Below are 23396 nucleotides of genomic sequence, written 5' to 3' on the forward strand. Positions count from 1 at the left end.
TGGCGATTCCTTGAAGACGCCGCAGGACGTGTCCTATCCACCAGTCCCTTCTTTTAGTCAAATTGTGCCCCGCATTCACTCTCTCCCTAATTCCGATGAGCATTTTCTCATTACAGCATCTACCCATGTAATCCTCAACGTCCCCCTGTAGAACCACGTTTCAAAGGCTTCTGTTCTCTCCTATGTTAACAGTTTCAAGACAATACCTTCAGAAAAGATTTCTCGGCATCAGCAGGCATGTCACATGTGTTGGTCCTTTTGTGACTAAATTCAGAATAAGGAAAACAGTAACAGGAGGTCTGCAAATTATACAGTATATGCCTAATTCAAACTATTTTGTATTGGTAGAACCTTGGAATCGTTCGAATTTTGTATGTGATTCTCAGGTAATTAACTTTTTATGTGACCTGAATATGTTCTTGGGCGTTATTGTTTAAGGGCGTGCTTTCTGGTGTACAGCCGGCTGTTAATCGTATTTTCTGCAGGATACTCCTACGATCGACGGGGTAGTCGTCATTAGGTGCTGCCGTGTTATTATGCGTGCTGTATCCTGCTACTAGTGCGTGTGTGTGTGTGTGTGAGATGCTCCGCGCGTCTGTACTTAAAATCAACCGCCAACTGTACCAGCGCGGCAGGCCACTTAATGGCCGCCTGTAGGAAGCGTGCCGTGTACCGGCAATAGGAAGCGTGCCGTGTACCGGCAACTCCCGCTTGTATTCCCACGGAGCAGCGCTGAATCGCCCTCGCTGTGTTGTTAGTTTGTACTACTCACTTCAGTTGTTTTGTGTGTATCTTGTGTCCGTCTTCTGTATGAGTATTTTGTCTCGTTACGTGTGGAGCCACGAGAACCTTATTTCAGAGGTTTATGAATGAAGTCCCCCCCATGAACCATGGACCTTGCCGTTGGTGGGGAGGCTTGCGTGCCTCAGCGATACAGATGGCCGTACCGTAGGTGCAACCACAACGGAGGGGTATCTGTTGAGAGGCCAGACAAACATGTGGTTCCTGAAGAGGGGCAGCAGCCTTTTCAGTAGTTGCAGGGGCAACAGTCTGGATGATTGACTGATCTGGCCTTGCAACATTAACCAAAACGGCCTAGCTGTGCTGGTACTGCGAACGGCTGAAAGCAAGGGGAAACTACAGCCGTAATTTATCCCGAGGACATGCAGCTTTACTGTATGATTAAATGGACGATAACTAGTTTGGACAAGAAGCTTTCGAAATGTGGTGCTACAGAAGAATGCTGAAGATTAGATGGGTATATCAGGTAACTAATGAGGAGGTATTGAATAGGATTGGGGAGAAGAGAAGTTTGTGGCACAACTTGACTAGAAGAAGGGATCGGTTGGTAGGACATGTTTTGAGGCATCAAGGGATCACAAATTTAGCATTGGAGGGCAGCGTGGAGGGTAAAAATCGTAGAGGGAGACCAAGAGATGAATACACTAAGCAGATTCAGAAGGATGTAGGTTGCAGTAGGTACTGGGAGATGAAGCAGCTTGGACAGGATAGATTAGCATGGAGAGCTGCATCGAACCAGTCTCAGGACTGAAGACGACAACAACAACAACAACATGAATGAAGTCGTATTTGTGTTATTTGGATCGGTTTCATGTATTACTTGGTTGCTACAGTGCGAAATCTGTCTTTACTCCAGTAACGTTCGCTTCCCAGGACCCCAGCACTCGTTCGTTTTTAAGAGCCAGCGCTGTTATTCTGTGAAAGGCCCATTGTCTCCAGCGTTTTCCAGTCCTCGTGAAGCAGTACACCGCTATATTGTGCCGATCTCAAAGCTTGTTTGAACAAGCTGGACGAGGTGGTGCTTTGGAAAGGCGCGAGCCTCGCATTCAATACACGCCGTGTAAGATTTAGATTTTGCCTCGTTTTTCTATATCACTTTAGACAAATTTCCGCATTGTTCCATTATAAAAAGGACCGTTTCCTTCCGCATCTTTCCCCAGTAGGGCTTGTGCTGCGGCTGTAACGACGTGGAAGCCGATAGGACGCTAAATCCAAACCTTCCTTCTTCTCTCTATCCTGAGAACTCACTGCCGACTCTTTCCAAAAATGAATAGTGTAGCTCGGGAGACAACCGTGTATAACAACTACGTTGGTGTGACTGTTTTCTATACTACGTAATTTTGTTGATACAATGTGCATTTATTTGTGTCTCCAGACGCGTTTCGCCTTGTACATTATGGAGTAAACCGATTATATTTTCAACTACTGTTGTTTAAGAAGAAAGTGCTGTCATAATATGTACTATCTTCGCAAGGTATGTTCATGCGACAAACGTCTTTATTTACGTCGAAGTGAAATCACCAAACCTGTGGCTTATAATTGAACTTCTCAAAAATGAAAATTGAAGATATTAATAATTTTATAAATGTACGGAGGTTGTGTGACACTTGACGGCGAGAGAAATTGCAGTGCCTATGTAATCCAGCTAATATCGACAGGCTAGTATTAACTCCCGTCTATTTACAAAGTTTTTTTACTATTTTAATGTTTAGTTAATTAGCTTGTATACACTGATTAGCGATGATCGAGCCGTTGGTAGTCGTTAATAAGTTTTGTTCCAGTTCTGGCTGCTGTCAGAGATATATATCGGACCGTCGTATGTAGACTATCGACTATCTTTTTCGCTAGACCGCGCTACCGTTGGTGATCGGCAATATTTTGTCTGCAATGGTGACGTCTCTCCTCTTCGAAATTTAATAAATCCTCTGAAGATTAATACAACGAGGAACCCACGCTAGAAGATAGTTCTCTGTGCTTCAAACGTTTTGAATAAGCCAGGGAAAATTTCGTGGTTGATTTATATTGGGAATTTTGTGAAAAACGCAAATGTTTGCTTTTTAACAATAAGCTTCTCCTGTATTGTTTGTTTTTGCGAAGTGCCTATTTATTTAAAAATTCCACAAAACTGGTGCTGTGCCCTCACAAATAAGTAAACAATTTTAAATACTCATTTGCGTACGAAAGTCAACGCAATAAATATTGATTCAGATAAACGGTTCGTTCACCTGCCAAAGTCTGACTGCACAATACAGTATACGTACACTTTACACCTTTGTTAACGAAAATGTTCTTGTGCCTGCAATCGCCGTTGTACTCCTACTTCACGTCTTCGCGAGTTAGTTCTAAATCAGAGTCCAAATAGATACTTATAAATCTTAAAACTCGAAGTAGCTGCCATCCGTCATCAAACAAATGTTCATTCCCTCTATCCTCTCGTGCGAATCTTCGCAAGAAAATTAATTCCGATCCTTGTTTCGTCTACAAATTGGCTTATCTGCTTTCTTGATATTGCTCCACAGTCTTTGAATGATTACTTTCTTCATACGCAATATAGGCTTCAGTTCATCGTTCCGTACTAATTCGGCGCCATTACTGTCCTTGACAACACTCTTCATTATGTCGACAACTTCTCCAGAACAGCTTTACTTTAATCCCCTTTCGTTTTCCTTCCTACACTCATCTCCACATGTCACAGGTTAAAAACAGCATAAACATGTTCCTTCTCTCTCCATTGCATGCTTACATCGCATTCCGTTCAATATCCCTTCACTGTCAACTGTCTTCCTGGTTCTCCCTCGCTTACAAAACATAGATACTACTTTTGAGCTAACAGGCATAGTATTTGATTACGTAAGCACAACCTTTAGATTGAACAAAAGTGCAGTGAAGGGAATACAATTACAAATAAAGTTTCAAGCATTTGTACACTTTCATGTTTTGTACTTGTATTAACAAAATTGCAACAATGAAAACAAAAATAATCAATAAAACGAATAATAGTGTCGAATGAACATATAGCGTTTACATTAGACAAAAACCTTAATCACAACACCTTCAGTGCATTTACTCTTGAGTAATACAGTTTTGTTCTTCTGTGTGATAAAGATCAGAAGAGTTCACGCCATAATTGTTACATGGAGTACTTGCAGTTATTTGTTTGTCCGGCCGGAATATGTGTAGAGTTTGGCGCTCTTGCGGCCTGCTTATTGGCAGGATTGCAGTGGTAGAGTGTGCTTCAAAGACACGCGACACATATTTCCAGGCTTTGAAACACGAAAAAATGTCGCAAGGCCGTGGGCGTTTTGTCACAGTTCAGCGGGCGGTTAAAGCAAACTCGGAGCCAGAGACAGCGAGCCGTGTGTCGGCTGTTAACCTTTCCGTGTCCGTGAGCGAAAGTGAGCCGACACGCAGCGGCCTGTGGCGTTGCGGTCGACGCACTCTTGCGCCGTGTCGCGATTCATTTGTGTCGCGGCCAGTGGCCTTGTCATTTACAAGTAGGCCGTCGCGGTTGTTCTTCCCCAACTCTGACAGGCTTAGCGGTACTCACTAAAGCAGTGGTGCATACTGTCAGTAAAGGTGTGACAGTGGCCCATACCTACATTTACAGCCCACCCAATTATACACAACGGGAGAAATTTCACTACTGTACGCACACCAGGTAACTAGGCCGTTTCTGAGAGCGAGGTAATCGGTGGAAGTCGTATGATTTTGGCACAATACGGAATGTCTACGCCCGTTGCTAACCTTAGCTACTAATCAGTGTAACAGGTCGTAGCATTATAGTAAGCACTGTAAATGCAGTGTTGATCCAATATGCAGCCCGCATTGTTAGGAACAGGAAGTGACTTGTTTCCCCTACATGTCTCCGCCGGCTTGAGCGGCTATGCGGTTCTAGGCGCTACAGTCTGGAGCCGAGCGACCACTACGGTCGCGGGTTCGAATCCTGGGCATGGATGTGTGTGATGTCCTTAGGTTAGGTAGGTGTAATTAGTTCTAAGTTCTACGCGGCTGATGACCTCAGAAGTTAAGTCGCATAGTGCTCAGAGCCATTTGTACCTACGTGTCTCCTCTCCTCCCAGTAATTCATAAGCTAGGCAGGGAGCGCGTGCTTGCGTTCTCGGGTTCCCCTGCCAAAACTAGTAAGTTGGATTTTGCGAATCGTATCCGCCCTTGAGAAGAGCGCGTGCGACTGTAATGTGACATCGTCGACTTTTCCACTGTGACGTGTTCTCGAGCATAATAGTACGCGCCATTCTAAACACATTTCCTTGAATGCAGTTGCGTTACACAGTGGAATGATGATCTTCAAACTACTTAAGGAGGGCAGGACGTCAAAGGGGCCGACTTGGGGGGGGGGGGGGGGGGGGGGAAGGAGAGGCACCACAGGACTTCCAATTTCCACTGTCTACACTTTCACAAATAAATTCATAAAAAATTGTCAGCATGACCAGGAAGGATTCAGGATTCACTCTTATAGCAGTGGAAGTTCAAAAACATAACAAAATATTTTTTTTTGCGTTTGAAATTTCATCATTTTTTTCACGTACTTTTGGCTGCATTTGTTGCCATAGGTACACTTTTCTTCATCAGTAAGAGATATTCTTCGATGAATTTTGCACAGCGTACAAACCATACTTACAGGTGTATGAAACTGTAGAATTTTCCAAATCTATTAAAAACTGTATTAAAAACTGAGATAATTAACTATAAAATTTGTGTTTCCTCTACATGAAGTATAAAATGTAATAGAAAATTATTTTTTTTCATAAATCACATAAGTTCTAGAGTTTCATATACCTGTAAGTATGGTTTGTATGATACACAAAATTCATCGAAGAATATCTTATTTATGAAGAAAAGTGTACCTATAGCAACAAATGCACCCAATGTAAGTGAAAAATTGGTGAAATTTCACATGTAAAAAAAAATATTTTGTTACGTTTTTGAACTTCCACTGCTGTGAGTGTGAATCCTGAATCCTTCCAGGTCATATTGACAAAATTTCATGAATTTATTTGTAAAAATATAGCAGTGGAAATTACGATATCCTGTGATGCCTCTCATCTGCGTCAAGTCGGCCCGTTTGCCGTCCTACCGCAATTAAATACGCTGACGGAAGAAAATCGCAACACCAGAAAATAATTAATGCAGAGTAATGAAATTTCTGGAATTCATTAATCTAGGTAACACATTTAAGTGATTATCAGTGCAAGAGCATAGGTTATTAATGTAAGCACGACGCCGCGCTGAGTGGCCGCGCGGTTAGAGGCACCATGTCACCGATTGCGCGGCCCCTCCCGCCGGAGGTTCGATTCCTCCCTCTGGCATGGATGTGCATGTTGTTCTTAGCATAAGTTAGTTTAAGTATTGTGTAAGTCTAGGGACCAATGACTTTAGCAATTTGGTCCCATAGGAATTCAAACAAATTTGAACATTTGTAAGCACGAGATAAGCCATTGCAAATTTGAAATGCTGGTATATTAATAACCGGTGTAACCTCAAGAATGGTGTACAGGTGCTGGATTTCAGTGTGTGGGGAGGAATTCCATGCCTCTTGCTCTTTGTCGGTCAATACAGGGGCGGTTAATGCTGTTTGTGGATTGCGTTGTAGTTGTTCGATGAGTCCTATATATGTTCGATTGTGGGCAGATCTCGTGATCTAGCAGGCCAAGGCAACATGTCTACACCCAGTAGAGCATATTGCGTTACAACAGCGCAGACGTTATTCTGTTGAAAAACACCTCTTGGAATGCTGTTCACGAATGACAGCACAACATATCGAGTCATCAGGTTAAGGTACAAATCTGCATTCAGGGTGCTTGTGGTAACCACGAGAGTGCTCCTGACGTCATACGGAACCGCACCCCAGACCATAACTCCAAGTGTGCGTCCGCTGTGTCTAACAAGGAGACAGCTTGGTTGCAGGTCCGCAACTGGCCTCTTTCTAAATAACACACGGCCATCACTGGCTTCGATGTGGAACCAGCATCTATCGGAAAACGCGACGGACCTTCACCCTGTCCTTCAATGAGCTCTCGTCCGCAGCTCGTGGTCTAGTGGCTAGCGTTGCTGCCCCTGGATCTCGGCGTCCCTGGTTCGCTTCCCGGGGGGTTTGGGGATTTTCTCTGCCCAGGGACTGGATGTTTGTGTTGTCCTTATCATTCCATCATCATCATCATTCGTGACAGTGACTAGATGGGACTGCGTAAAAACTGGGACTTTGTACGGGCGCTGATGACCGTGCAGTTCAGCGCCCCACAACCAAACACCACCACCACCACCACCACCACCGAGCTCTCTCTTGACACTAGTGAAATCGCAAGCGGCAGTGGTTTGGGATTAGTGGAATGCACGTTACAGGGCGTCTAGCTCGGAGCTGTGCTTGAAACAACCGATTTGTGACAAACAGTTCGTTGCATCACTGTGCCAGATGCTGCTCCAATTGCTGGTGCACACGCAGTACGCCACAGCCATACGCCGAACGTGTTGGGTCTTCCCTTTCGATAGTGCCGTCCGGAGGCCAGTCTTCTTACGATCGTGCTTTCTCGTGTCCACCGTTGCCAGCAATCATGCCCAGCGACTGCATCTTGGCCAAGTCTTTCCGCCATATCGCAGAAGGAATAGCCAGCTTCTCGAAGCTCACTGAGGTGTTGATAATGTCTTTGTCCCTTAAGGGCATTCTTGACTGACATCAACTCACCACGTTCAGTCTCAAAGGTAACTAACGCTCACGATCGTACAGCGTGTATCAAATCTGGCTTGCACCCTCATAGTGGCGAAATCTGAATAGTCCGTCAATGTATATTCTAAAGCCTTTAGAGTACAAATACTTTCGGTATTATTTCGTCAAAATTCTTTATTTATATGTGTCAGTAGTTTATTCCTGCCGGTGATGTGAATCAAGTACTGAAATGCGTTTTATTCAGTTGAAATATCGCCAACGCAGTTTTTGTTTCTTTACCAATTCTACGGTAAAAAAAGTACTGATAGTGTATTCACGGCTAAAATTGAAACATGATGAGGCTGACGGAAGAGTCTGATGGTACGGCAATATTTTTCGGATGGCCAGTAACATACACCGTGGGTAGCTGAGTGGCGGAAGGGAGCGAGGGCACGAATTACCTACCTGCTCCTTTCGTCCCCCCTTACAGATATTCCTCTCACCTGCGAGATGTACCTATCAGCGTATATGAAGAGGAAAAATACGTTTTTAAGTTTACATTCGATATACAAGTCCGTCGCTCGTGGTCTCGCGGTAGCGTTCTCGCTTCCCGAGCACGGGGCCCCGGGTTCGATTCCCGGCGGGGTCATGGATTTCCACATGCCCCGCGATAACTGAGTGTTGTGTTATCATTCATCCTGTTTGCGGGCGGAGGAAGGCAACGGCATACCACCTCCAGTAGGACCTTGCTTAGTACGGTGGTGCGAGGCTAACGCTTCGTTCCCCTGCGCTCTGTCAAGAAGCATGGGACTTCATTTGCATAAGATTAAACAGCCAACCGGTTGCACATAAACGTTAGGTACATTGACCTGTTTCGCCACCTACTAAGGGTGTCTCCATCAGAATGGACAGTTGCTAATTCGTAAAATTACATTGCTAGAAAGCAGTAGTCAGAAGTTTTCTTTTACTTTTGACTTGAGCACAGCTGCTCCAAATTCTTATTATTGCTTTTTAGCAATGGAATTTTACGAATTAGCAACTGTTCATTCTGATGAAGACATCCTTAGTAGGTGTCGAAACCTAGATCAGTGTACGGAGGTGGTTTAAGAAGTTCTCGGTATCTCCACGAGAGGTCAGCGCTAATGCAACTAGTTGTTCACGTGATATTCATTAGAGTCTTGCTTGTAAACACGTGCCACGTCAAAGTTGTTGGAAGAGAGCTGTGGCGGTGGCGTGGCTCTGTTGTTGCTCCCGCTTAGTGATTTGCGAAGATGGAAAAATCGAGATTCGAGTAGTGCTTAGGTACTTCGTAAATAAAGGTATGAAAGCAAAGAACATTCCTGTCCATTTCCAGAATACACTGGGGGACTCTGCTCCTTCATATTCAACTGTTGCCAAGTGGACAAATGAATTTACATTTGGTCGGGAGAGCTTAGATGATGATCCACGCAGTGGCCGGCCGAGATGTGTCACTACTCCAGAAATCATTGCAAAAGTGAACAAAATGGTCATGGAGGATCGCCGATTGAAAGTGCGTGAAATTGCTCGTGCTTGCCAGATGTCATCTAAAAGGGCATATCACATTTTAACTGAAGGATCAGAAATGAAAAAATTATAAGCAAGATGGGTGCCGCGACTTTTGATGCTGGTTAAAAAAACGCTGAGAATGGACATATCGAAAGAATGTTTGGCCCGTTTTAGAAGAAACGAACAAGATCTTTTGCGCCTTTTTGTGACCACAAATGAAACTACTATACCCCAGAGAGAAAACAACAGTCAACGCGGTGGAAACACGCTGGTTCTCCGCCACCAAAGGAAGCAAAGAATTCTTTCGGCGGGAAAGATCATGGCATCAATGTTCTGGGATGCGAAGGGGATTCTGTTTGTAGACAAACGAAAGATACGCGAAGAAACGCCACATTTAGCAAGGAAGAAAGTCATCTTCCATCAAGACAATGCGCGCCCCTACACATGGCCGTCGCCATGGCAAAATTGCACTAACGAAGGTATGAATTGTTGCCACAACGCCTTATTCATCTGATATGGCTCCCTCAGACTTCCATGTCTTCCGAAAACTGAAAATTTTTCTTGGTGGACGAAGATTCACTTCAAACGAAGAATTGATACCCGGCCGGCCTGGGTGGCCGAGCGGTTCTAGGCGCTACAGTCTGAATCCGCATGACCGCTACGATCGCAGGTTCGAATCCTGCCTCGGGCATGGATGTGTGTGATGTCCTTAGGTTAGTTAGGTTTAAGTAGTTCTAAGTTCTAGGGGACTGATGACCTCAGAAGTCGCATAGTGCTCAGAGCCAGCCAGTTGATACCCAGAGTTGACAGCTATTTAGCAGGCCTGGAAGAAACTCATTTTCGAGATGGGATAAAGACACTGGAACATCGTTGGACTAAGTGCATTAATCTACAAGGACTCTACATTGAAAAATAAATAAAAGTTTCCGTGATATAAGTACTTTTTTTATTCCGTTCCGGGAACTTACGTTTATGTGCAACAGGTTGACTGTTTAATCTTATATTGAAACTAATATACGGTTGCTGAATAACAGTCATCTTCAAAACTGTTTTTAATTTTTTTGTTATAATCTAAAATGGGTTATCAATTTCGTGCTCTCTAAGCGAGCGACAGCGCGCGACAGCTTCAGACGACGAAACACAACCGCTGGCACAGTTACGGAAGTGTCCTAGGTGACAGATGCCCACGGCACTGCCTGCCTTCTGCTAAGACTTGCAACTTTTCAGTTCAAATGTGTTTGAATCTCGCCCTACAGCACGCGCGACAATGAGAGCGACAGCTACGAGTGTTCTCGTCAAAGCGTTCGAGTTAATTGCGCCGGCGGCTGTGAATACACGATTTTAAGAAAACTATTCGGTGAAAAAATGTGGTCTTACCCATATTACAGCTTGACATCTTCGCTCGATAAAGGACTGAATTTATTTTCTTTATTCGTCATAATTACTGTGTTGCACGAAATTAAGTAAACGACGAAATTTCTAAGTGTTAACAGAGATCAAATCACATTTCGCAGACTTTGCGTACAGTTCATTTTAGGCTATACATTATTGCGTATGAAATACAGCCAGTATATGGAAATTGTATTTAAAGTTTAGAGTGGAACGATAGCTCTTGTCATTCTCGAGATATTGGCTGTTATATCCGCGGACGATTCGCTCGCTGCGCGTCCGAATCCTTTCTCGCACATCGGAAATCAAGTGGTCGTAAAAGTCGTCGTAACTCATAAACGGTTTAAGATATGGACACTAGATTTTTTAGAAGTGACAGCACGCCAAAGGGACGTATTTTATCACATTATTAACACTCGATACGTTCTTGTCCAATGTTTGAGCGGAGCGAAAAGCAAAACTCTCTATAAATTACGCAACGAGTTTTTGTCCAAATTTTTGTAACAAAACTAACAGTGAGGGGTGGCCAAATGCGGTATCAAAGTGACCAGCGTAAGGTCTAGTGTTGCGTGAAAATATTTAATTGCTTCAATGTAATCAGAATAATTAAGAAAAACATAATTACGGATTTGAAGAAAAAGTGAAGTATTTCATCAACAGCTGCCACTAGCTATGTAAATAAAGTGTCAAAAGTTCATCTGTTCAAGGCTAAGATAGGTATCTTGCGCATAAAAAGATAATTTAGAGTGATATTTGTCAAAAATACTTCCTTGGTTCCTTTCATGGTTGTTCATTGTGTTTTATTATAAATGCGATGTGTGTGTGTTATACTGGGGTAGGTGTGTACACATTTAAAGACAAACTACTTTGGCAAGACTTTAAAAGTTGTAACCTCCCCACAAAATAAAATAGTGTAACTTCCCAACAAAATAAAATAATATGAATAATATTCTCATTTAGCGTAACTACCCAACAGTGAAAATATAATACTATGTGATAAACCTATAACCTTTCAATAATTGACAGTCAATGTAACCTGGTAAATTTTGGACGTCAGCAATGCTGCGTCATGGCCCTGATACATCATTCTGAATAAACCGAAAAATCTTACCTTAATTAGATCGCCGGATAACGCGTATATATCTGCTCCTATAAGAAATTTTCCTGGCCAGCTAAGTGCAATGCTGGCCGATAGATTTGTCTTATATAAAAGGAAAGAACTGATTTTTCTTTTCAATAATCGGGATGCCCAAGGATTGGAGAAATTAGAGAATTCTTTAAATTGAGATGAGTGTCAAAAGTTACTTTTTATGAGAAAGATTATTATTAACATTTTTTAAAAAAACATTTACATGGGACTTGATGTAGCAATACTACATATGCGCGAGGCTGCTTTTACCTTATCCTACAACGCTCAGGCTCCGCCATCGCTGCACACGACCGGCCCAGCCAACACGACACACCAGACACGACTGCTCGCTAGCAACAACATACTGCTACTAACACACAGTTCTTACTGCAGTCAACACTGCTCTTTGGTCTCAGATTCTCTTACAGCGTACATATCGCAGGCAGCGCGTGAACAATACATCGAAATTACATCAGCTCGAGTGCGCTAGCAACAAATTCTTTAATTATGGACCTCTTACAAAGTATACTTCGAGATGCGTTGTAAACAGTTTAGATAAAATTAGTCAATTGATGTATAAGAGGTAGCAAGGGCCGAACTCAGGACCAAACAACAGTTCCGATTACTAGCCTATGACTCTACCGTTACAGCACACACACCAACTCCAGAATAGTAATCACCCTTTCATATCAACTGTAGTCAGCTATTCTTTCGCACTTATCGGCTGTTGAAAGTTCTTGATCATACAAGAAACATTCGTCTTTAATTTATTGATTAGGTTGTCACACGTTTCTCTACTCATCCACATATATTCGAAGAATTTTTCTGGTGATCTTCGTAGCTGATATTACAAATTACGAAATTCTCCTCCCTTGCTAAATTTCGTGCACAGCGCCCTTTTATCGCCTAAGTAAAGCTCATTTTGTTGCCTTATTCTCGAGATATATTATTCCCCGGTTTAGGGGCGCCGTTCTATACGTCGGCTCTAGTAGCCATCTTGTAACGGGAGATCGTCGCTCGCACGCAGGACACCGGAGCGCATCGCCCGATGCTGCCGCTTTTGCTGGATTGTCGCGTATCTACATGTCGCTGGCTGTCGGTCGCTTCTGACGCTTACATAGGAAATGGCGCAAGGGATGTTACTGTTTACAATATATAATATATGATTTAGTGTGGAGTGGGCAAAATGAAACTGGCCCGGAAAATATTCATAATAAGACTGACGTGGGATTGACCCCTGTTAATGAACATCACAGAAGGTGCTCAAGGCCACAACTGACCTCGGTACAGCGCGTCCTCCATTTATGATATAGTGAGGCATATGTGGCAGCTCTGCCATAGAGATAGATGCATTAGTTTTGTCATTGTGCGATCCTTCAAGCTGCCTCACAGGTAAGAATCGCTGCGAGAGAGATCAGGGACCAGAGGACAGCACTACTGCCTCTTCTGATCATCTTGTCCGCGCCGAACACGTCGTGCACTCGTGACGAGGTTGTTAAGGCGTGCCGTTGCCCCGTCTTGCTGAAAGTATCCAGACAGTCCTTCATCTTCTGTGAGTTGATCCACATAGGGATTAAACAGTTTATACCGGTTAGCATTAACAGTTTGGTGAAAGAATCATGTTACGACGCCGACACGACAGCAGACACTGAGCACCCAACACTAATCTCGAGATTATCCGTCCGTAGCTCGGGGTCTAGTGACTAGCGTCACCACCTCTGGATCAGGGCGTCCTGGGTTCTATTCCCGGATCACGGGGTCCCGCTCCTATTCCCGACCGGGTTTGTGTTGTCTTCGTCATTCCGTCATCATTTGTCAAAATGGCTAGATTGGACTGTGTACAGATTGGGAATTTGTACGGGGCGCTGATGGCTGCGCAGTTGAACGCCCCACAAACCAAACATCATCGAGATTATCCAACGGCTCTTCACAGTACTGGTGGGTTTAGCTGATGCATAGCGGCACACGTTTGTGAGTTTACAGACCATGACATGAAAAAGTCCTGATACAAAATCCTGGTTTTACAACACTCACAAATCACCATCAGAACTAAACACGCGAAAGTCTGGACGCTGTAGGTCACGCACAACAGTAAGTTTGTAAGGTTACAGACGCAGATCCTTTTGGTAATGCTTCGACACGATAAGCTCTGAATTCCCACTTGCATAGTTAAATGACGGTGAAACTTCGTCGGGCTTTGTTAGACGGTTTCGTTCACTCGAGCAGTGATTTCTGGTGTTCGAACTCTTTTCATATAGTACGGTTTTATTCGATCCAGAATCCGTTTTCGCGCCATTTTTCCACCAAGTTTTGCATTGCACACTTTTCTTGGGGTTTTTGCAAACATTTTTGATGCACTGTCCTTTGAATAACAATCGTCAACGAGTACGCGCTTTTCTTTATCGTGAGCGTCAGTTGTGTGTTGCACTGAACTGGTCAATAAACAGGTTGCTCCCGTTACTCATTCAAACGCAATGACAGCGAAGCACTCGGGACAAGACAAGCAGGCGACGGACATGCGCAGACGTGTGACAGCAACCGATCTGTGCAGCGGAGTCAAAATTTCGAGCATTATCGGTAGTTCTGCTGTTCATTAACAAGGGTCAATTACGCCTCACTCTTAGAAATATTTTCCGGGCCACTTTATTTTGTACATCGTGTAGTTACAACCTAGTGCAGTGGTTCCCAAACGTTTTTTGTAATGGAATCCACAATCTTTCACCAAAAATTTTTGGCGACCCAATATATATACGAAACTGAAGCTACTATTACAATACGTGCAAATGCTTTGTTGACTAAGAATTTTGAAAATGGTGAAGGGAGAATTATTAAAGGAAAGAAATAATATTTTGTCCAATAAGAAATGTATTTTATACGAATTAAATGCTAAACTCAATGACTCAATTATATTTGTGGTACTGCATAGTCTTGATAGGCTTGTTGTTAATGATCCATATCTGGACTGAACGATGTTAGCTTTAGGCGTAAATCGTTCATCGTTCTACACGCAAAATTTGTTAAAAAAACTAGAAAATGCGCTCTCGCAAAGGGAAGTAATTGTCAATTCTATTAATTCCTTCAAAGCTGTGTTTATAAGCACTCGATAAGCTCCCAATATTTTGATCCAAAATCGGATTAGGCTTGAGTCTTTAAAGAAAGTTTCCAAAGAAGAATCGATTGATAGTTCCATCACGAAGCTGCCCACAGATGCTGACAGTTTCAGCTTTTTAACGTACTCCTCTACAAACAGATTTCTTATCATTAACAATTCATCAGAAAATCTTGGAAAGTAGCTTCTAAAACAAGAACCGATTTTAAATAATACTCTTTTAAATACAGACGGCTCTCAGAGGGCCTAATGTAAAAGTACCGCTTTGTAAAAACCTGGAACCTAAGACATGAACCCGTAACTATTATCATTTTAAATAAAGAAGCGGTACAATTTATTTGTTACTTTTCCTTGTTGGATGAAAAACAAGACCATGAAAAAAATAGGATATTTAGTAAGAGAAACTTCAAGTTTGACGTCTCCGGCGACCCTTTTAAATAGATCTCGCGATCCTCTAATGGTTCGCGGCCCACGGTTTGGGAACCACTCGTCTAACGGATAACGTCTAAATCTTCGTCAGGTTATGTACGCACTATCCCACAGTACCTATCAAAGTTCCGTATGCGAAATAAAAATGGTTCAAATGGCTCTGAGCACTATGGGACTTAACTTCTGAGGTCATCAGTCGCCTAGAACTTACAACTACTTAAACCTAACTAACATGCATGCCCGAGGGAGGATTCGAACCTGCGACCGAAGCGGTCCTGCGGTTCCAGACTGTAGCGTCTAGAACCGCATGGCCACCTCGGCCGGCTATACGACATAAAAGAAGGATTTTATGTCGACAGATTTGCATTGTAACGTTCCCATAATTTTAACGTTCGGTATTCGTTCTTACACTATGTAGAAATTAGTGACCTCTACAACAAAAGCTTCATTCGCATTTCTGAATGATGATTTGGGGGGAAAGAAAACCTCGTACTATACGATGTGATAAATACGGTAAAATGAGCAGCGCAGTCGGTACTGCTGAAGTCTCGGCTCAGAGTGAGTGGTTGGTCATGAGATCAGCGGAGACATTTATCACGGCGTGCTCTTTCCCGGCCGGCGGGCTCATGTTTTTAAATAGCAGAGCGCCCGCCGGTGCGGCGGCTCCGTGTTACACCGTTTTTTACCCGGGCAGGCCGGAGCGCCATCAAAGCGGCCGCGGCCGGCGGCGGGGGTGGCGAGAGAGGAGGGGAGGGAGTGGGTGCGGGGGTGGTAGGGGAGGGGGGGGGGGGTTGCGCTGCCGGCAGAGTAATCGCCGCCGAGAACTCGATCACACGCCCCAGAGGCCGGCCTGTCCGCTTCCAGCAGTCTCCTCTGCCAGATACCCCCAACATCACAGTTTGCGCGCACCCTCTCCCAGTTCCAGCGCTCTGCCCTCTTATGACAGTGCTGTGTTTGGTGGCGCTGTATTCCTTATTTCTTCTTATTATAAAGCAGTGGGGGCTCGTGATCACATGCTAATGTGCTACAGCACACAGTAAATATCGCACTAAAATATGCCACTTCCCTTCAAACACGGGCCGGAAATCGCACAAAAACCACGCCATTTCTATTCGAATCGGTGCTGGTACGCAAATAAAACGGCAGAAAAACATGTTTTTATGTGTTGCCTTTGCTTTAACTACAAACCAGTGTCGAGTGCTGAAATGATGGTCAGTCACGCTACAATCAACTCAGAGAAGGGACGCAGCTGTCTGTTTTCGATTGCGCCTGCTGTGATATGACGTACTATTTTGCCGGCACCGAGGATGCTACTTTGCTCACAGCACCAGGTCAACATTTCTCTCTGAAAGTGCCTGCAAAGTACTGTGCAAGCAACGCGCCGAATTCTCTAGATGGTATGATAAACTGGCCCTTTCCCAGTTGATCTCTGGAGGTGAAAGTGAAAGATACCTAGACCTACTCCAAATTTAAATGTAAGAAGGAGGAGTGGGATGGAAATCTCCGATTTGTCTCAAACTATCTGAGTAGGAGCAGGTAGATGCCACTTTCAAGTCCCTGCAATATTTTGCGTGAGAAGGCTGTGGAAAAAATATAACGCTTCCTAACGGTATGAGTATGACGATTTATTTTTTTTATTTTATTTTTTATTTTTTTTTCCGGCATGTGATGTTAAGGTGCCTGGCACACTGGTCAAGTACATATACTGGCAATCTGGTTCGAATGCTGCTGCTTCCATCTCTCTCTCTCTCTGTCTTTCTTTTTTCTTTCATTCCTCCCAGTATTAAACTATTAATTATAAATTTGAATGTATTCAACTTAGTTACGATTACTGCCCGTGTAGGTCAAAAAACTTGATTATACCAGAAAATTTAGTTTGAAACTGTACGAAAAGAGTTGGTTCTGAGGGTGTGTTGTTCTCATTGTATTTTCATGCTTTCCATGTTTGCTATTCGGGAACGGTGATGTGTGGGGTACAAGGAGAGTTAAAGATCTAGGAATATTTGTGCATTAATAAAAAACATAATGGAATTCACAAATATATAAACAATACACCTGATCTTAGGGCATTAGGTAAAGCTAATATGACGACAGTATTAAGTAGCATCTACCATGAGGACAAAGTGAAACATACTCCGTTTATTTTTGTAATAGTGTAGCGCCGTGGCAAAATATTGCATGGGCCGCCGCTGCTACAAGGAATCTGTTACAGTGATCTTCATTTAAGACTCAGTCAGTCATAAAAAGTGAATACGTAGCGTTGTTGGCTGCAAATTACATTGAGCTGTAATGGCAGTTCTTCACAAACCGAGACAGTGAAAAACAGAAAGTTTAGTAGTAAAATCCGTCGACAATCGTCAGAGTATTTTTACTGTGCCACTATACTGTACACGTCATTATCAAAGGTTCGTCATTATGGCTTTCTGTGTTTATTTATCTATTTATCGTGTGGCAGACATATGTAAGGCGAAATAAATGTCAAGTGTCAAGTAAAAAATAAAGTACAGTACAGATGTAAACTAAAAAAATGGTTCAAATGGTTCTGAGCACTATGGGACTTAACATCTATGGTCATCAGTCCCCTAGAACTACTTAAACCTAACCAACCTAAGGACATCACACAACACCCAGCCATCACGAGGCAGAGAAAATCCCTGACCCTGCCGGGAATCGAACCCAGGAACGCTACCGCACGACCGCGAGATGCCGGCTGTAAACTACATATTAGTATCTAATTGCCAACTCCACTCAAACAGAGCTGGCATTTTTGAGCAATATGAAAGATTGTGTGATGCCCCGCTTGATGGCCACATTGGCGTGTAGGCTGTTTACCGCATCCTTCCAAACCCTGTACGTATTCTTTCGGCAGTTTTATACACTTTAAGTGACAAGTCAAAGACGCTAGCTTTTTATTAGCCACGTTAATATCGCTATTAATAGTTGTGTTGCTCCAAACATTTACCCACTTACGTTGGACGTCAATGTTAGTATGGTGTGTATCAGTGGTATTCAAATCCGGTCCCTACAGCTCAGTGGTGGGGATTTCAGCTTCCGTGATGGGCTGTTGGGGATTAAAGATATTTTCAGTAGGTCTTCATAAAATTTTGACCTTCAGTATTTACTATGTTGTTGTTATGTGCTTTAACTTGTAACTCTGTTTCATAAATTTTATAACGTTAAGTTACTTCCCTACTTTGTAAATCACGATTATTGTGGAATTGTATGGCATTTAGAGAACTTTACTGCTAACAAGAGAGACAAAAGTGGGCAGTAGGTAAAGGCTGAATACACCTGGTGCATATCCTTAGCTAACGTGATTGTAGGATGATGGTATTTCAGTTTTCTTGAGGTTGCTCTAGCAGTGTGTTTTCTTGGATGGGGAGTAGCGGATCGCTGTCATTTTTTCGGCAGTGTTTTTATAAAACAAAAAATCCGCTTCGGTTCCCAGTAATTCCTTAAGTTTTTGCACGGCCGGTTTCGAAGTCTAAAGCTTAGTCTGCAGTTCCCACCAAATAATTATGAAAACTCATTGGCGACAGAGCCAGTCAGTTATGGGGCTCACGGCCATAACAGATGCGTGGCGGAGCGTGGGACGAAGAGCCAGTGCCCGCCCAGACACCACCACGCGGAAGTGACTAGTGTTTTGTAAATCAGTTGAAACCTTCATTGTATTTGATAATTATTTATTCCGCAATATTTTTACGCAGTAACACCATTTACTGTCACATACTCACTCGATTCTATCCGAAATAAACAAACAGATTAAATAAGTTGATGATAAAATTTGAGTCATTGGGACGAGGCATATTCCCCTGCAAACTTCTTCACGGTTCGATTTTTCGCCCTCTGTTGGTATTCCTTCAGGATTTCATTGGTATCCGCATGTTCACTTTTCACATGCGTGCAAGGTTATGCTCCAAACTAATTCTTTTAGAAAAATTTCCTAACACTTAAATTTATGTTAGACGTAAAAATATTTCTCTTTTCCAGAAACACGTTTCTTTATATTGCCAGTCTGCATTTTATACTCTTCCTGCTTCAGTTACTTTGCTGCCCAAAGAGCAAAACCCGTCCACTAGTTTGAGTGACTCATTTACTAATCTAATTCGCTCAGCATTAACTTACGTGCACCAGCTCTAAATTTATTTTTATCTTTTGTTGCAGGTCGGGATTGCAACAGGTGAGACTTGAAGACTTTAAGACGAGCACCAGAGGTGTGAGTGTAGCTGCAAACTAACTTATTTAGTGACGACATTTTGATATCTGTAACCAAAGGAAGTTTAGTGAGCGTTTGCTGTTTGGTGATAATTTATTTTTGCTTTGATAATTTAGTGGTTGCCCTTATGACTTTTGTGCACGTAGAAGAGAAATATTTCTAAAAGATTACTTACATATTCATCCTTAGCAATAGCAGAAGGGCGAAATTTTGCTTCTATATTCAGTTCCGCTAGTAATTAACCAATCGATCGTAAATCGCAGTATTTCAGCACCGTGACAGAAATTTTCTGCAGTTATGGTCATATTGCATGTCGTAAAGCACTTATCCAAGGATCGAAAGATGGACAAACTTTGACTAATAGAACAAATACGCTGATCACACGTTAAGTGTAGTACTTGATTAACCGAACAGGGAGAAATTGGAAGATAATAAATAAGTGTATGAATTGGCTCTGCTGATTAACGGGGCTACATGAAAATCACAGAATTTTTTTCTGTGTGATATGCTCTCTCAGAAGGAGACAGGTGGAGAACGTCAGCGCGTCTGATGTATAGAACAAATGGTTGGATGGTAGGGGGCAGAGGCGTTGGGGAGGAGAACGTGGAGTACATTTAGAACCCTTTGTCAGCTGTCCCTTGAATATAGTCCGAGTGAAGGTACAGCACAGAAACGCAGAAGTTCATCGGTTGAAAACAACTCGGAATTTCGTTTTTATGCTTCTCAGTGCTCTCGATCGGAGGTAGGAACAGGAGTTCAAAATGTTTTTGTCGCTGTTAGTCGTGCATAGTAAGTCGTCGGGGAACCAGGGCAGGATTTCGAACTCTCATTGTTTCATCTTATTTGCGCTAAGTGCACTCCAGCAGTCTAGATAAAATGGTCGAATAACGATAGTAAAATTTTTAGTGTGTTTCAAAACTTCACACGCTTTCACAAGACTTCTATGTCAATGGAGATCAAAACTTGGGGCGAGTTTTAACTTACGCAAACACTGCAGTTTTCTTTTAAAAGAACCATGCCATTCAGAACGGTATGTCTTTTACAAGCATCTTAGTTACTTAGTTACTGTTCTACAGATCATTTGAACAGTTCCTTTGTTGAAATAATGCGGAACGATTCAGTTTACAGAATAATGGTGCAAATGGCTCTGAGCACTATGGGACGTAACATCTATGGTCATCAGTCCCCTAGAACTTAGAACTACTTAAACCTAACTAACCTAAGGACATCACAAAACACCCAGCCATCACGAGGCAGAGAAAATCCCTGACCCCGCCGGGAATCGAACCCGGGAACCCGGGCGTGGGAAGCGAGAACGCTACCGCACGACCACGAGATGCGGGCACAGAATAATGTAAAAGATACATGATACATTAGTAAATTCTTTTTTTTTTTAGTTTTACTCGTACACATACAATTTTTACGATCAAAATTTTCAGCTGCACCTACGTGACTGCTCTTTAATTCACACTCAAGTGCCTGGCAGAGGGTTAATTGAACCTCTTTCGCCATATTTCTCTAGCATTCCACTCCTGAACAGCTCACGAAAAAAAAAAAAAAAAAAAAACCGAACACTTACATCTTTCTGTGCGGGCTCTGATTTTATTACAATAATCATTTCTCCCTGTGTTGGTGGATGTCAACAAAATACTTTTGTATTCGGGAGAACGTTGGAGGCTGAGATTTCGTGAAAAGACCGCGCCGCAACGAGAAACGCGGTTATATTAATGATTGCGTATCATATCCGTGACACTCCCAGCGCATTTTACGATGATACAAAATGAGCTGCCGTTGCTTGATTTTTTTCAGTGTTCTCCGTCAATCCAATATGGTAAAGGTCCCATGCCGCACAGCAGTACTCTAGCAAAGCACAGACAAGCGTAGTGTAGGCAGTCTCCATCAATCCAATATGGTAAGGATCCCATATCGCACAGCAGTACTCTAGCATAGGACAGACAAGCGTAATGTAGGCAGTGTCTTTAGTAGCCCTGTTGTCTCTTCTCAGTATCCTTCCAATAAAACGCAGCCTTTGGTTTGCGTCCCCTGCTACATTTTTTATGTGATCGTTCCAATTTACGTTGTTCGTGATTGTGGTTCGTAGGTGTTTCATTGAATTGCTTGATTTATCGTGTAAGCAAAATTTAACGTGTTTTTCGTTATTTAGTGTCAGTTTCCACTTTTCATACCACACAGACATCTTGTCTATATCATTTTACACTTGGTTTTGATCTTCTGATAACTTTACTAGACGGTAAATGAAAACATCATCCCAGAACGATTTAAGATGGCTGCTCAGATTCTCTCCTAAACCATGTATGTAGATTAGAAACAACAGAGAGCCTATAACATCTCCTTGGGGTACGCCGGACAGCCGGCTGTAGTGGCCGAGCGGTTCTAGGCGCTACAGTTTGGAACCGCGCGACCGCTACGGTCGCCGGTTCGTATCCTGCCTCTGGCATGCGTGCGTGTGATGTCCTTAGGTTAGTTAGGTTTAAGTAGTTCTAAGTTCTAGGGGACTGATGACATCAGAAGTTAAGTCCCATAGTGCTCAGAGCCATACCATACGGCGGACATCACTTCTCTTTTACTCGATAACTTTCCGTTAGTTACTGCGAAGTGTGACCCATCTGACAGGACATCACGAATCCAGCCGCACAACTTAGACGATACTCCATAGGCACGCAATTTGATTAGAAGCCGCTTGTGAGGAACGGTGTCAAAAGCCTTGTGGATATCTATAAATGTAGAATTAATTTTCATTTACCTTCAGCCAATGTCCAGTTTGCCCTCCACCAGCCGTAAGACAAACAGTCAGACGATAGCCAGACCCTGTAGTTACTGTAGTGACTGCTGTAGGTATGCGGTGCCGCAGGTGGAAGGTGAGGTACATAGACAGATTTTTTCATAAAACTCTGTAAAAAATCAGATGCTGTGAGGAATCCGTAGGCCCCTTGTGGCCTCGTTCAGGCAGGTCATTGTCATCATCATCTCCACGCATATTTTGAATGAGCGACAGTTGGAGCAATCTAGCTGCTTCCGGTAGACACCTACGCGAGAAAGACAGGCACCCGAAATTTGTAGCTGGCTTTGAGGTTTGCAGGGTAAGTCAAAGTGATCCAGGAAGTTCCAAATGATCCTGAAACATGTTTGTGTTGATGTTAGGTCCTCTATGGTTCTCATATGCCTGGAAAGCGCAACTCAAGAAGTTATTTGTACCATGTTCACAAATGTTCAATGTTTAAACGGTTAATCATAGGACACAATCCCATTCGATGCCACTCGCTCTAAAGTGTCCACGCCCGTGTCACTCACAGCCGCCCTGATACGTCCTCTTAAGTCAGAGATGTTGTGGGGAAGTGAAAGTGTAAAGACAATGTCTCTGACGTAACCCCACAGGTAAAACCCACACAATGTCCGACCTGGAGAGCGTGGGGGCCATATCAACGACAGGAGATTGCCAGTTGATGCACAACCGATCGATCACCTTGGTAGCTCAGTATTCAAGAACTCATGTACATCATTTGAAAGTGTCCTCTTGCAATTGCGGCATGAACTGTGCATAATGCCTTCTGCGTTGTCTAGTTGTCAAGTTACAGGAGATCACTCTAGCCAGACACACTTCTTGAGTTGCTATTGTCATAGATATAATCATATAATATCTTAGCTCAATACAAACATTTTTTTTACCGGCGCTTGAAAGCGTGTAGATGATTCTGAATAATCCTGTACTTTTGGTCTCGATGACTGAGTTAAAGTTCACCCCACGTTTCTACCTTCATTCTTGTGAATTGGTGAAACTTTCCCAAACACCATGTACGAGGGGAGTGCAGAAAATAAGTTTCACATTATTACGGCAGGCCATGTAATTTTTGTTGAATAATATACTACCCTTCAAAGTGACACAGACACAAGTCACTATTTTTCAAGATAGTCACCAAGTCTCTGTAAAAATCTGCCGGAACGTTCTAGCAGTCGTTCAGTTCCTCGACGGTAGATACCCGTTCCTTGGTTCGGAGCCTTTCGAATACCGATGTGTAAACGTCCCCCCCCCCCCCCCCCTTCCCCCACGGAAGTTGTTTTACTTCGACGAAAAGTTGGAAATCTCTTGGTGTAGTATTTGGACTCCCCAACCAGT

The 23396-nt window shown here is 43.1% G+C and overlaps 1 protein-coding gene across 1 annotated transcript in view; it reads left to right on the plus strand.

Annotated features, from left to right (window-relative positions):
* Positions 1-23396, plus strand: part of LOC126336785 (uncharacterized) — a 1589831-nt gene that overhangs the window by 732972 nt on the left and 833463 nt on the right. The window contains exon 4 of the mRNA XM_050000805.1: positions 19210-19225. The gene's annotated coding sequence lies outside the window, so the exon portion shown is untranslated. The remainder of the gene's footprint in view (positions 1-19209; positions 19226-23396) is intronic.

Source organism: Schistocerca gregaria, chromosome 2, assembly GCF_023897955.1.
Source record: "Schistocerca gregaria isolate iqSchGreg1 chromosome 2, iqSchGreg1.2, whole genome shotgun sequence".
In the NCBI taxonomy this organism is placed as follows: Eukaryota; Metazoa; Arthropoda; class Insecta; order Orthoptera; family Acrididae; genus Schistocerca; species Schistocerca gregaria.